Source organism: Bactrocera tryoni, chromosome 1 (genome assembly GCF_016617805.1).
Source record: "Bactrocera tryoni isolate S06 chromosome 1, CSIRO_BtryS06_freeze2, whole genome shotgun sequence".
In the NCBI taxonomy this organism is placed as follows: Eukaryota; Metazoa; Arthropoda; class Insecta; order Diptera; family Tephritidae; genus Bactrocera; species Bactrocera tryoni.
Window position 1 is genome coordinate 33,715,931 of NC_052499.1, and position 14,720 is coordinate 33,730,650.

The following is a 14,720-nucleotide window of genomic DNA, read 5'->3' on the forward strand; positions in this document are numbered from 1 at the left end:
TAAAAGGACTTGTTGAATTCAGGCAATCTGTAGAAAATTTTTTATAACTGAGAACAAATGTATCCACCAATGATACAACAAAGATAATATGTTATTCAAGTTCGCCTCCATTTAGCGATTGAGCTTAGAGTAATTAAAAACTATAATTAAATTAAAAAGCTTGGAAACACGTACAGTTCCCAAAGTAAAATGGAAGATATTCATTGTGATTATTCTTTAGTATTATAATATATTTTTATTTATACAAATATATATTTTTTTGCTATTATATATATTTAAATATTTTACTTATTAAATAAATAAATTATTAAATACTTGTATTAAACATGATAAGTGAAAGCATCAAATTTGCAAGTGATTGAGAAAATATACTGTTTTGTGCTAGCCCGAGTATACTTTCATGTTTGTCCCATCTGTTATTTTCACATAAAAGGTACCACATTAATGCGAATTGCACAAGAAAAGATATGAAAATGGTAGATACATACATATATTTCACGTGATAATGGTTTCCTTATGTGAGCTTACAAACCATCGGAGCTACCGGAGAAGGTCTGCAAAATTTTTCAAAATAGCTATTCGCTTTAATGTTTTCCAATTGTCATGGGGTAAGCAATAAAAATTTAAGTCCTTTTATCCTTTTACTTTTTATAATGGATTTGCAAAATACGTGATGGAAATTTTTTCATCGTGTCACAGTTCAAGCTAAGTATTCGTTTTTTGGCTCCGATAAAGTTTTAGAATTAATGCAGCGATCTGCTTCTGTTAAATGCCGCCACCTAGGCAAGTTCTTGCAAGGCTTTATAATATATTAAACAAGTATGCAAAAACTACTTGTACTTCGTACTCTTGCATCTCGATGGGACCAAAGCCGGAAAAATAGCTTCGATTGTTGGCAAAACTTTATTTTACTTTTAAGCTATGTTGCGATAGGATTGAACAATCAGTGTTCGATTTACAGGTTACTGCCATGTTTTACTTCTCGTCAGCTAAAATTATAATAAAATAATTTTCTAATCAGATATAATCGTATGTAATATAAACGTAACCGAAATATATTATATAATGGATATGAGATTTAGGTTCGGGCATCCAAACGGTTTGGGATCGAGTCTACCAACCTCTGACAAAATTGTGGTTTTACAGAATTCCATGCATCCAGTATCGCTACTTTGAGCTTCCTAAGATTGTAACACTGTTTTCGATACACTTTTCGGTCCACTGCGTTCCACATATGCTCAATTATATTTAGATCCGGGGATTGTGCCGGTGTTTCCATCACGTGAGGGCGATTATATATCAGCCAAGTTTGAGCAATTTCTGATTTCTGTTTGGAATCATTGTTATGATAGAAAATAAAATCTCTTGGATATACATACGTTGCAAGCTCTATTTCCCTTCCGAAACTTTCTTACAATGGTGCGGGTAGTGAAATTTTGTATTTTTACAGTTTTCCGCCTTCTCGGCGGTGTATTTTTAAATTTCTAATGTCAATAGATGTCTGGTGGCCTGCTGTCTTTATCGATTGTCCAGCGAGAATTTCATGACATTTCATTGATTGGAAATGAAGTTATTGCGTTTTAAGTGTCAATATGTTTGTGTTATGAGCTTCGAACAAAGACCCAACATTAAATTGTGTTTTAAAATTGTGAAACTTTTACCGAAACGTTTCAATTGATGAAACAAGTTTATGGCGATGATTGCCAATCCCGTGGCAGAGTGCACGAGTGGTTTCAACGTTTCCAAAGTGGTCGTGAGGACATAATTGACAATCAACTTGTGGGCCAATCGAAATCCTTGATCACCGGAAATTCCATCGTAACTGTGCGTGAATTCATCAAAAATCAGCCGAAATCATCATTGAAATTCATGGAAATTGAATTGAACATCTCCAATAGATTTGGGTTTACGAAAGGTGTGTGTACGGTTTGTTCCGCACAAATTGACTGACGACCAAAAATTGCTCAGAATCCAAAATTCAAAGGACGTTTATTTGACCAAAAATCACATTTTTACCATTAACCACTCCCCGTATTCACCTGATATGGCACCGTGCGACTTCTTCCTTTTCGGAAAAATGCATTTGCCCATGAAAGGAAAGCGTTATGCAGTCGTAGAGGCCATTCGTAAGGCTTGGCGGCATACTGGCGGTCATACCGGCCAACGAGCTAAAACACTCGTTCGACATGCTTTTGGACCGTGCAAAAACTGTATTGTAGCAGGAGAAGACTACTTTGGATAAAATAAATTGATTTTGCCGAAAAGACCATTGGTTCTGTTTCTTTTTAAAGTCCTGTTTACTTTGGAACGCACCTTGCATACCATACATCGATATACATACATATATGTATATTACACTTCTTATTTTGCAAGGAAATATGTGTACTAAGTTTGAAGATATCTTAATTATTACTCGAGGTCCAGTTTAGACGCACAGACGGTCAATCGGATTTCCACTCATCTCATCATTCTGATCATTTATATCACCGCCGTCCTAGAAATGTGGTGGACGGGACATGCGCAAATTCGGTGTGGGATTTGTGATGGGAGAGAAACTCCGTTGCCGAGTACTGGCACACATCTCGGTGGATGAACGTCAAGCCACAATTCGAATTAAAGTGAAGTTCTTCAACATACAATTGATTTGTGCTCACGCCCGACGGAAGAGAAGGACGATATGTCCAAAGGTGTCTTCTGTTCTTCATGATGTCAAAAACGTGTTTGGGGACTTTAACACCTGGTAACACGTCTCCAGCCTGCTGAATGGCAGTGCCAGTATAACGCCAGGAGATGGTGAGCGCTTGAAGGAGTTTGAAAGCAATTACCCGTCTGAAGAACAACAAAGTGGTGGGGCCGATAAACTTGCGTTGAGCAATACCAAAAGCTCCGTCAGGATCAGAAAGTACCTCTCCGAGCCGTTTTATACCAAACGAGGTATCAGCCAGGCGTCTCCCTTTCGTGCAACTTTTTCGTTCTCCTATTGGAGAAAACAATTCGAGTTGTAGAGCTTAAGGAGGCATGTGCAATCTTCTATAAGAGTGTACAGCTGCTGGCGTACGCGGAAGATATTGATATCATTGGCCTCAACACCCGCGCCGTTAGTTCTGCTTTCTCCAGACTTGATAAGGAAGTGGAGCAAATGAGTCTGGTAGTGAAGGAGGACAAGACGAAAAATCTCCTGTCATCAAACAACAGTCGTCGCGCTCCCACGTCACTGTTGACAGTCAAAACTTCGAAGTCGTAGATAATTTCGTCTATATAAGAACCAATATTAACACTAACAACATTGTCAGCCTCGTAATCCAGTGAAGAATAACTCTTGTTTGAAAAAAAGACCTCTTTCGAAGAACAAAAACCAAACTCTATAAGTCACTCATTATTTCCGTCCTACTTTATGGCGCAGAGGCATGGACGATGACAACATCTGATGAGTCGACGTTACAAGTTTTCAAGAGAATTGTTATGCGGATGATTTATGGTCCTCGGTGAATTGGCGATGGCGAAAACCGCAGTTGATGGAAAGATGAGGTGTAAGAGATATGCGACGACATTGACATAGTTTAGCAAATTAAGAGACAGCGGCCCCGCTGGCTAGGTGATGTCGCCCGAATGAATGAAAACACTCCAGCTCTCAAAGTATTTGACGCAGTACCCGCCGGGGGAAGCATAGGAAGGGGAAGATCTCCACTCCGTTGGAAATACCAGGCGGAGACAGAGTTGGCTACACAAAAAATCGACAATTGGCGCCAAACAGCGAAAGAGAAGAACGACTGGCGCGCTGTTGTAAATTCGGCTATAACCGCGTATTATTACTAACACACATTTCACATTTAAAATAAAGCAATTAAAATACCAATAAGCTATAGATATTGATTTATTTAAAAATGAATGCCGAACATCAATTAAGATTCTGTGCAATCGCAAGAATGTTAGTCAAAATTATGATTGTTCGTGCATATCAAAAGATCTATTTTATTTTAATTTTCTATAAACCTAAGTGTAAACTTTAGCTAGAAGTTTTACATCGTTATAAGTTTGACAAATTATTTTCGCCTTATTTGTAAAAAGATATCTGATAGAAGGTTGCAAATCTGCTACATTTTATTGCATTAAATTTTGATGCGTTGGTTTTTGTTGCACCTTGTTATTATTGAAGAAATTTATCTTTAGTATTACCCAAATTTGGGAAGCTTGAAAACATGATTATTATTGTATGGCTTTTATTGCTAGTTTTCATAATTGTATGCCCTTCATATGATGCGTTTCAAATTTACCAATTTTGCTAAGGTTGCATTTTTAAGTAAATCATATTTTTATCCAATTCAAGGCCATTGATGTGCCAGTTAGCTACACCCGCAATTCGGATACGTTTTTTGTTTGGTCATTGCTGCAAATACTGCCTGTTTTAGTTGATGTTCGATTTTTTTATTCTTCACTTACCTTGAAATAAAACAATTGAAACTATGTATTACCTGTGGAATATTCACATTCTCTTGCAACGTATAAGTGACCTCAGCAGACAATAGAACAATAGAACCGTTTTAAGAAATGTAATTATTACAGGTGTTTTCACGCGGCGACAGTAAAAAAATAAATTTAAAATAATTAGAGGTCCATTACGCAGAAAAGGTTTGGACTGAACCGAAATTAGTTATTTTGGAATATTACGATCATGGACCATGGTTTTTGGATGTCTGGAAAAGGTCTTTTAAAAAAATATTGCCCGTTAAACGAATGTATATATTTATTGTATAAAAGTCTGGGTGAAATAAACGCTTAGGTTTTGTCACTTTTTAATAGACCTATATATAGATTCACTACTTGCTATATAACAGCAATAACCGAATTTCATTCACGACGTTTTTTCTTATTTTTTGAGTAATGGTACATTTTTGGTTCATTAATCTTGGGCAATCTATCTATCTACATATACTATCTAATGACAGAAAAGACGTAAGTGTCAAGAATTAATGAAACTAGAAGTGGGACTAGTATGTATTTGGCAATTGTCAGTTTTGTATACAAAGTATAAAATATGAATATGTATTGTATTTACATAATTACTTGCATCACCGAATAAACTCACATGGCGAAATTAATTGGCTTCGCAATTCTGATTATATTGATATGTAAATATAATTCTATATATAACTACATCAATTATAGGAGCAGGTTAGGGTTAGGATAAAATTTAATTATCAATACCACCAAAAAATTAGGTACAGGGAATAGGGCATTGGCTTTTAATCTTTAGTTAATATCTTTCTTTAAATTTTTTATTCACTTGCTTGTTGTAACATGTACACTTGTATATACTATATATTAACATTTTCTGTACATTCATAATAGCTGGTCTCAAAATGATACTTCAGTATTATTAAATTGATTTAATTTGTCGGCAGAATATAAAGCAGCTCAATTTAAAAGAGAATCGTTCCCTCCATTTTATTTTTAATACATATGCACATGTATATGCATCAATGTTTTTAAGTCATTATGTGCACTAGTAAATAAACAAACAAAAAACCCGCGAGTTATGAGTCGGTAATTAAAACATTTTTATTAATTAACATGAACTGTTCAGCTACAGCAATAAAATCTTAACAACAGGTAAATATAAATTCAAGCTCAACTAAATTAAAATCAAAAAAACGTTAAGCAAAAAATCGAAGAGTTCGCATTAATTGCCGCTTCCCATTAGTTAGAATGCACGCATCAACCAACTGTTGGTTTACCGAGGCACCCTTGTCAAGTGTTATTCTTTTTTCAACTACTTGTATATACTTCGATTCACATATTGTATAATTACCATCTGATGTGTCATACAATATCTTTTTAGCTTCATAAGTGATATTTGTGCAGTAGACATCACCGACACATTCATAATTATGCAGTACGAGTACAAATTACATCCAAGGAATCGATTACCGAGTGTATAACGTAGTAAGCATTTGGAAAAGTCTATACGACATAGCCTTGAAACAAATAACTGCAAAAAATTATCAATTTTGTTACAATTCAGTAGGTAAAATACTTTCTTTACGAACTTGTTAATTACTAAAAAATTTTGATTTTTGATTTTGCAACCTGCTGCTCCAGAGTAAAATAGTTCGTTCACCTAACGGTTGTACGTATCACCTACAACTAATCGAGATAGATATGTATAAGGTTATGTACAGAGAAATGATCATGATGACGTGACGAGTTAAAATCCGGATGACTGTCGGTCGGTTGGTTCATCCGTTCGTCTGTGAAAGCCATAAGTTGAGTAAAAATTTAGATATCTTGATGAAACTATGCCCGTTTTCTGGCAAAAAAAATATGTGAGTACGTAGATGAGCGTAATCGGATCACACCCGTGACCACGAAGCGCAAAAAACCGAAAACTTATATTATATTATAAAATATTAAACTCTAATTTGGTCGTGGTCGATAGTGTAAAAATTAATTAAATTGGTAACCCCACTCATTCCTCATATAACGATACTGTTAAAACTACTAAAAGCGCAATAATTAAATTTTAAATTACATATAATATATAATATCAATATAACATTTTGCACTTATAATTTCTTTTAAATATGCCACCTCATTATTAAAACTTGCCCAAATCCAACAAAAACATGGGATATACAATTGAAATTCAGAGTGAATATTTTCCTGATAATAGTATCCCAGTTCTTAGAAATGGGTTAAATAGGGTCAATACTTCCTTGAGCTCCCATATTTCTAATATAAAGATTTTCAAACTTACGGGTGACCTTATGCTGAATATATGGGCCAATATTTGAATTATCTCAATGGAAATGAGAAAGAGTATTTTACTCATAACAGTATATCTGTCTCCCTAAAATAGATCAAATTTGGCTGGCTTACTCTACTCCATTTACTTGGTGATTGTATGTGGGGTACCTTAATGAAACATAGGGAACAATTGTTTAGTATATGGCACGTTAATAGTGTATGTTACTGGCATAAATAGATAAAATCGGGTGAATACTACCCACAACTTTCATATTTTCCGGAAGGAATTTTTTGGACTTTGATTCTTGCATGTTGGAAGAGTATAAAATGTTCGGGTACACTCGAACTTTGCCCTTCCTCACTCGCTCCTTAAGTAGTTTTATATCACAAGAAACATGTGAAAATTAATAATAATTTGTAATTAGTAGTATGTATTGTTGAAAGCAACTACTTCATTTCAAGCAAGAATCATATCACGACTTAAACTTGACAGTATATATTGACATATATTGCAGATAGTTATAATCGCTTATTCATTTAATGTTTTTCAGCACCCACTCAGTTAATATAAATTTTTACACTCGCTCTATTTTAAGTTTTAATAAATTCTTTTAAATTCCAATCAACCTCGTAGTAAATTGTGGCAAGTGTTGCGAATTGTAGATGCAAACATTTTAAAAATTGCATGCGCTACACATTGCTGAAGACGCCATTGAAGGAGATTAAGAAGTAAGATGCTCCCAAAAAAATTATACGAGTTACAGCTGCAAAAAAAATTTCTTCAAAGAAAATATCCATCTCAACCACTGCAAGGCCTTTAAACTTTGGCATTTTTTTGTTTTTGTTGGTGCCCAGATGTAGAAAACGAGGAAACAACACTCTTGCATACTAGCATAAAAAAATTACATAAAGTAGGATTACACCCTTCAATAAAAAAAACTACAAGACTCCAGTTAAAGCACTTTTCTTAGGCATCTTCTGAGGCAGGAATGAGAAAGGGTGCTGGGAAGTGTACCGGGATATGACTGCGTCAGCTGCTGAGCACATCGGAACACACAAACAAACAAGCTGTTCTCTCATGCTCGACACTTTACTCGTTCTTAGACTGAAGAAAGCTGTTGGTTTTGTTCAAAACGGAGTATCAAGCTTGTACATACATATTTGTACTCCAATACAAGCATATATACATACATATGTACTATATGCCCATACTGCAGGGTTGGTATCCGGATGCAGGGCTTGTGTTAGTATAAGATGCCACTGTTGGTGTAAGCATACGTGCGTTCAAATAGATGAACGCGTCTTCGCAATAAATCTCATTTACGAGCACACACAGAATGGCTTCAATGGCCAAAGGAGGAGAAAATGGTTAATGAGAAAATGAACCTAAGCGAAGGAAACTATTCGAATGGCATCCCAGGCATTAATAGCAGGGGTTGAATTTTTAAAGAAAACACAAAGGCGAAAAGCATACTAATGGTGAGGGAATAACGAAGGAGAAAAAAATGAATGAAGGGTATGTCGACCATTAAGAAAACAAATGACAAAGCTTGAAACCAATGCGATAAACACGCGCACAGCAGTAAAACAAACATTCGGGGTTGAAGTGAGGATTATGAGATTGTCTGAGCAACGGAAAAGCGTCTGTACACATTCCCATCGGCATACCAACAATTATACATACGATGGAACCAGGAAAAGCAGTGCGTGGGTATAAGAAAAAATTCTAAATAAATAATTGCTCAAGATAAAAAAGCCACGCAGTAAACAAACCAAAACTGGGAAAGCGGAATGGGCATAAGAATAAACAACTTTTGAAATTTTTTATCAGAACCACCAGCAGTCTTTGAATATGGTAACTTATTCACAACGTATTTCCAAAAAATATACCGGGTTTCTTAAAAGTGTGGTATGACTTCTTTTTAAATAAGAACATACTAATTATTAAGAAAATTCAAATACTTTTTATTTAGTGTGAAGTACACTCGATACAATTAAGTTCAGAATATACCGTCAAGAAGTTGTATAATGGTGTTAGATCACATGCTTGGAGGCCATTAAATGTCACAACTTTTTGAAATAAGCGAATTTCCAAACTTTTCTCTCAATAATTCAGTTGTTGCATGAGCTGTGTGGAACGTAGCCCCGTAGTCGCAGTCTTGTTGGAACCAGATGTTGTTAAGATCAACTTCTTCGCCAAAATCGACGGTTTTGTTTATTTACTGCACAACTCAGAAGAAAGTGAAACTTCCATAAAATGTAAAAGCGCATGAAAACTTGCAATTAAAAACGATTATTTTGATAATAAAATTTAATAATTTGCAAACGTTGTTCTTGCGTATATGTTTCCATGATAAACATCTTTTGTAAAAAATACCGAATACAATGACAAATTATTGCATATCGCGACATATTAAAAATGGCCGAAACGAGACTTAGAAATCATATCATCCCGCTAGAAAACCCTACATTTGTAAAATGTGCTTAACTTTTTCCCACTTCCATTAAATAAAATATAATAATAATGAGAAAAAATATTAACACGAAGCTATACTGTTCATCACAAATACAAAAGATTCCTTCTAACAACTTGATTTTGATAACTCAGATTATATTGCATATGCTATAATGACTCGATCAGATCAATTTTTCCGGAGATTGTACCGTAACAAGACGTAATCAACTCGTGTTCTCCATTGTGCATTGGAGGAATTTTTGCATCTTATTTTTAACATTTGACACAACTTTTTTAAAGGACATTCGAGCGGTTTTTGGTTAGAATTTGTCAAATACATAGCATAGTATACAACAAACAATAGTGATATCTAGCTTCTCATACTATTCTGCACAGGTTTGTTGGATTAATTCTCGTATGTTTATGTATATTTGATTGCAGTAATTGCCCATTAAGTACATTCACATGAATTTACATTAGACATTACGAAAACACGTACTCGTACCCATATACATACATTTGTTTGCAAAACTGGAAGTGCTGAGGTTATGTACAAACCCAAAAGAAATACTCGTAAATTAATTTAATCGATGGTCTTCCAAAGAAAGCAAAACTTTACTACGTACGACTAATAAATGCAGTGTTATGCATACACGTATATACACATATTATATATATGTATATTCTATCAGAGTATAGAAGGTGTACACTCAGGGGATGTTAAGCAAAGGTTACATTAAACAAACTCAGAAAGTTGGACTACTGTTGGGTGATTGAGGTACTAACATGTTTTCCAATGTTGTGTAACTAAAATAAACGATAATTGCCAAAAGATGAGAACAAACTTCACAAGCATAAATTACAATAAACGTGACTGAGTCCTGAGCGGATTCACTTACAATGACAACTAATTGTTGAAAATATTCATTATATTTTCGAACACAATTAAAACAAGTAAAAAAGGGATACGTTAGAATGCAGCCGAACATATTATACTCTTGCAACTTACAAGAATCAAAGACAGGGAAATACTTTATGGTGTAATACGTCAACCTGAGGATTGAAATCCAAGCAATTTTATATATGTACATATACCTAACACCTATACCGACAGACACGTAAGGTTTGCTAGAAAAACGAAAACGATTATATGTATTATAGTATATGGAAGTTGGGGTAGTATCGACCAGATTTTATCTACTTTTCCCAATACCACCTATTATAAACATGCCACTAAATAAAAAACTAATCATATAGCGTATAGTCAGCCGGATGTTCGAAAATCCTGATATTAGTTATATGTGGGGTAAGTCATGTTTTCGTTTAAATTTTTCTACCATATTTTAGGCACAAAGATACACTATTCTGAGTAAAACACACTCTCTTATTTTCGTTGGAATAACTGACATATTGGCCGATATATGTGGTACAAAGTCAATTGGAAGTTCGATCTTTATATTAGGTATATGGGGGCTAAGGTACATATCATTGGCATTTTTTAAAATAGTGCTATATGGAAAGTAGGCGTGGTTATTGTGCGTTTTCGCTCATTTTCTTGTGAAAATGTGTGGTAAAATTGAATGTCTCTGGCGTATTTACACTATGAAGAGTGAGCGGAGTTATTCTCCGATCTTAACCATTTTGACAAAAAAGGAAGAAATTCTTATAAAATTTGCACTCAGCAAATTTGGTTGTTCTGGCTTAAGTGGTTTAGGATATATGTACATTAAACTTGTTAGAGGGCGAAGTCACGCCCACTTTTTCAAATTTTTTTTTTTTCACAGACTTTGCTACTGCTATTCTCTCTACCAAATTACAGCTTTATATCTTAATTTGGTGCTTAGTTATGGCACTTTATATGCTTTCGGTTCATGGCGATTTGTGGGCGTAGCAGTAGTCTCGAGTTTTGTTTCTACCAAGGAACTTACATACCCAGTTTCATGAAGATATCTCAATTTTTACTCAAGTTACAGCTTGCACGGGGGGACGGACGCACATGCAGGCAGTCAACCGGATTTCAACTTTTCTCGTCAACCTGATCATTTAAATAGTATATATACAACCCTATATCTGTCTCGTTTCGTTTTAGGTGATACGTACAACCATTAGGTGAACAAAACTATAATACTTTATAGCAACTGGTTGCAAGAATATAAAAATACTATAGTAAGATTTAAAAACATATTTCTGTTTTTTTATATTATATTCTAAATAGAATGTATTATTAGTCTTCTTTCGAAATTGACAAAAATTTGAGTAAACTTAATTTTTGCAATATCTTTATAGTCTCAAATAAAACGCTATTAGATTGAACTCTGATAAATTTCGGATATTTTCTATTTACTAATAGTAATCAAACATTATTATTGGCTTCCGTGGACAATTATTTCAACTAACTGATTCTATTGTATATGTACCTTAAGGTATAAGTGGAGAATAAATGTCGAGTTTTGCTTTCCCCGGTGTTTGTTTAAGTTCGAAACTCTTATATTATAATTTTTGAGCAGTATGAAAAATTAAATAATAAGCATGTGTTCAAAATTTTAATAAATTCCCAATGTGCATATGTATATATATACTATATATTAAAATTCCTGTTGGCGCAACATGTTGATTGTGTTTCCTTGGATGTACAAGGTAGAACCGGTAAGACATTTTTATACTCTTGCAACATGTTACTACAGAGTATAATAGGTTTTTACTCTAGTGGTAGTATCGTATGCCTTCTTTTTTACTGGCGTTGAAACCACTTACGCGGTTATAGTCGAGTTAACAACAGCGCGCCTATTGTTTCTTCTTCTCGCAAGATGGTACCAATTGCAGATTCCAAGCGAAGCCAGGTCCTTCTCCACTTGGTCCTTCCAATGGAGTGGAGGTCTTCCTCTTCCTCTGCTTCCCCCGGCGGGTACTGCGTCGAATACTTTCAGGACCGAAGTGTTTTCATCCATGCGGACGACATGACCTAGGCAGCGTAGCCGCTGTCCTTCAATTCGTTGTACTATGTCAATGTCATTGAGATATCTCATAGAGCTCTTCGTTCTATCGAATACGATATTCGCCGTGACCAACGCGCAAAGGGCCATAAATCTTTCGCAGAACTTTTCTCTTGAAAACTCAGAACGTCGACTCATCAGGTGTTGTCATCGTCCATGCCTCTGCACCATATGGCCGGACGCGAATAATGAGTGACTTATAGAGTTTTGTTTTTTTTCGTCGAGAGAGAACTTTACTTCCCAATTGCCTACTTAGTCCGAAGTAGCACCTGTTTGCAAGAGTTATCCTGCGTTGGATTTCGAGACTGACGTTGTTATTGGTGTTGATGCTGGTTCTTAAATAGCCGATATTATCTACAACTTCGAAGCTATGACTGTCGCGCGGTTGTTAAGGCCAATGCTGTCAACATCATCGGCATACGCCAGCACTTGTACACTCTTATAGAAGATTGTACCTTCTCGGGTTAGTTCTGCAGCTCGAATTATTTTCTCCAGAAGAAGATTGAAGAATTCACACGAAAGAGGTCTGAAACCTCGTTTGGTATCGAACGGCTCGGAGAGGTCCTTCCCGATACACAGTCGTATTAGTTTAGCGGCGATACCAAATTCAGACATAGACTACGTTCGGACAGACAACGAAAACATGTGTTCGTGGGAAAAACTGTTTTTCTCACGAAAACTTGTGTTTTCGTCCATGTCAACTCTGTCGACCGAAAACACAGTTTTCGCTGAAAACTACTTGAAAACTTACATTCCACTCATTATATTCGGTGCTTGCTCTAGTTTAATCGATGTTTTTGGAAGACATATTTTGCCAGCCCTAAATTGTGATTTGATATTTGTTTACATTCCATATGCAAATACAGCTGTCACTTGATATTCTCATATTAGGGGGATTCTCTTGCTCTTGCAAAACCTTGCACGGTGCAGAAATTGCAGAATTTTCCTCATGGTGCAACGGCACAACAACAAACACACGCAGAAAATTATTTGCAATGGCTGTAAAATATGTCAGACCAAACCCATATTTATTTTCGTGCCGTCATATATCACTAGATTCAGCAATGGGTGCTCTCTTGGCCTTGCATATTTCGGTATAGGATTTTTACATTTTGTATCATCGTGCAATCTTGCAAGAGCAAGAGAATGCCGCTATTGATAGTTGTCAGTGAAAACTCATCGCAAACACAAATTGTCGGTCCGAACGACTTAGATTCCACAACACACAAATGTGTTTTCTAAACGTTTTCAATGTCGGTCCGAACATAGTAATAGGGGCATAAAAGCAGCTCCTTTTCGTGATGTCAAAAGCAGTTTTAAAATCGACGAAGAGGTGGTGTGTGTCGATCCTCTTTTCGCGGGTCTTTTCCAAGATTTGGTGCATGATCAATATCTGGTCGGTTGTTGATTTGCCAGGTCCAAAGACACATTGATAAGGTCCAATCAGTTTGTTGACGGTGTCCTTTAATCTTTCAAACAATACACTTGATAAAACCTTATACGCAATGTTGTGGAGGCTTATGCCATGGTAGTGGGCGCAGTTTGTGGGGTCTCCTTTTGTGGATTGGGCAGAAGTCATTTAAATTCTAATCATTGGACATGCTTTCATCTGACGATATTTTACAAAGAAGCTGATGCATGCTCCTTATCAGTTCTTTGCCGCCCTATTTGAATAGCTCAGCCGGCAATCCATTGGCCCCCGTCGCTTTGTTGTTCTTCAAACTGGTGATTGCTTTTCGAACTGCTTCATAGTCGGGCAATGGAACGTCTGATCCTTCGTTATCGATTGGAGAATCGGGTTCGCCTTCTCCTGGCGTTGTGCATTCACTGCCATTCGGCAGGCTGGAGAAGTGCTTCCTCCATAATTTTAGTATGTTCTGGGCATTGAATACTAGATCACCTCCTTGGGTTCTACAAGAGTCTCATTTTTTCGTAGAATTTTCAAGCATTACCCCTCTCGGCCAGCTTGGCATACTCACGCATTTCGGCTTCTTTCTTCTTCTGTCTACAAATTCGTCTCGCTTCCTTCTTCAACTCTCGATATCTATCCCATCCCGCACATGTTGTGTTCAATCGTAACGTTGCGAGGTAGGCAGTCTGTTTTCTCTCCGCTGCGAGACGACACTCCTCGTCGTATCAGCTGTTCTTTTGCATTTTCCGAAAACCAATGGTTTCGGTTGCAGCTGCACGTAAGAAGTTTGAAATGCCGTCCTACAGTTTCCTTATACCGAGTTATTGACGAGTGCTCTCAGAGAGCAAAAGTGCAAGCCGAGTTGAAAATCGTTCTGCTGTCTGTTGTGATTGCAGCTTCTCGACGTCGAACCTTCCTTGTGTTTGTTGTCGTGCGTTTGTTTGCTGCACAGAGACGGGTGCGAATCTTGGCTGCAACAAGATAGTGGTCCGAGTCGATGTTAGGGCCTCGGAGCTTACGCATGTCTAAAACACTGGAAACGTGTCTTCCGTCTATCACACTATGATTGATTTGGTTGGTGGCTTTTCGATCCGGAGACAGCCAGGTAACTTGACGA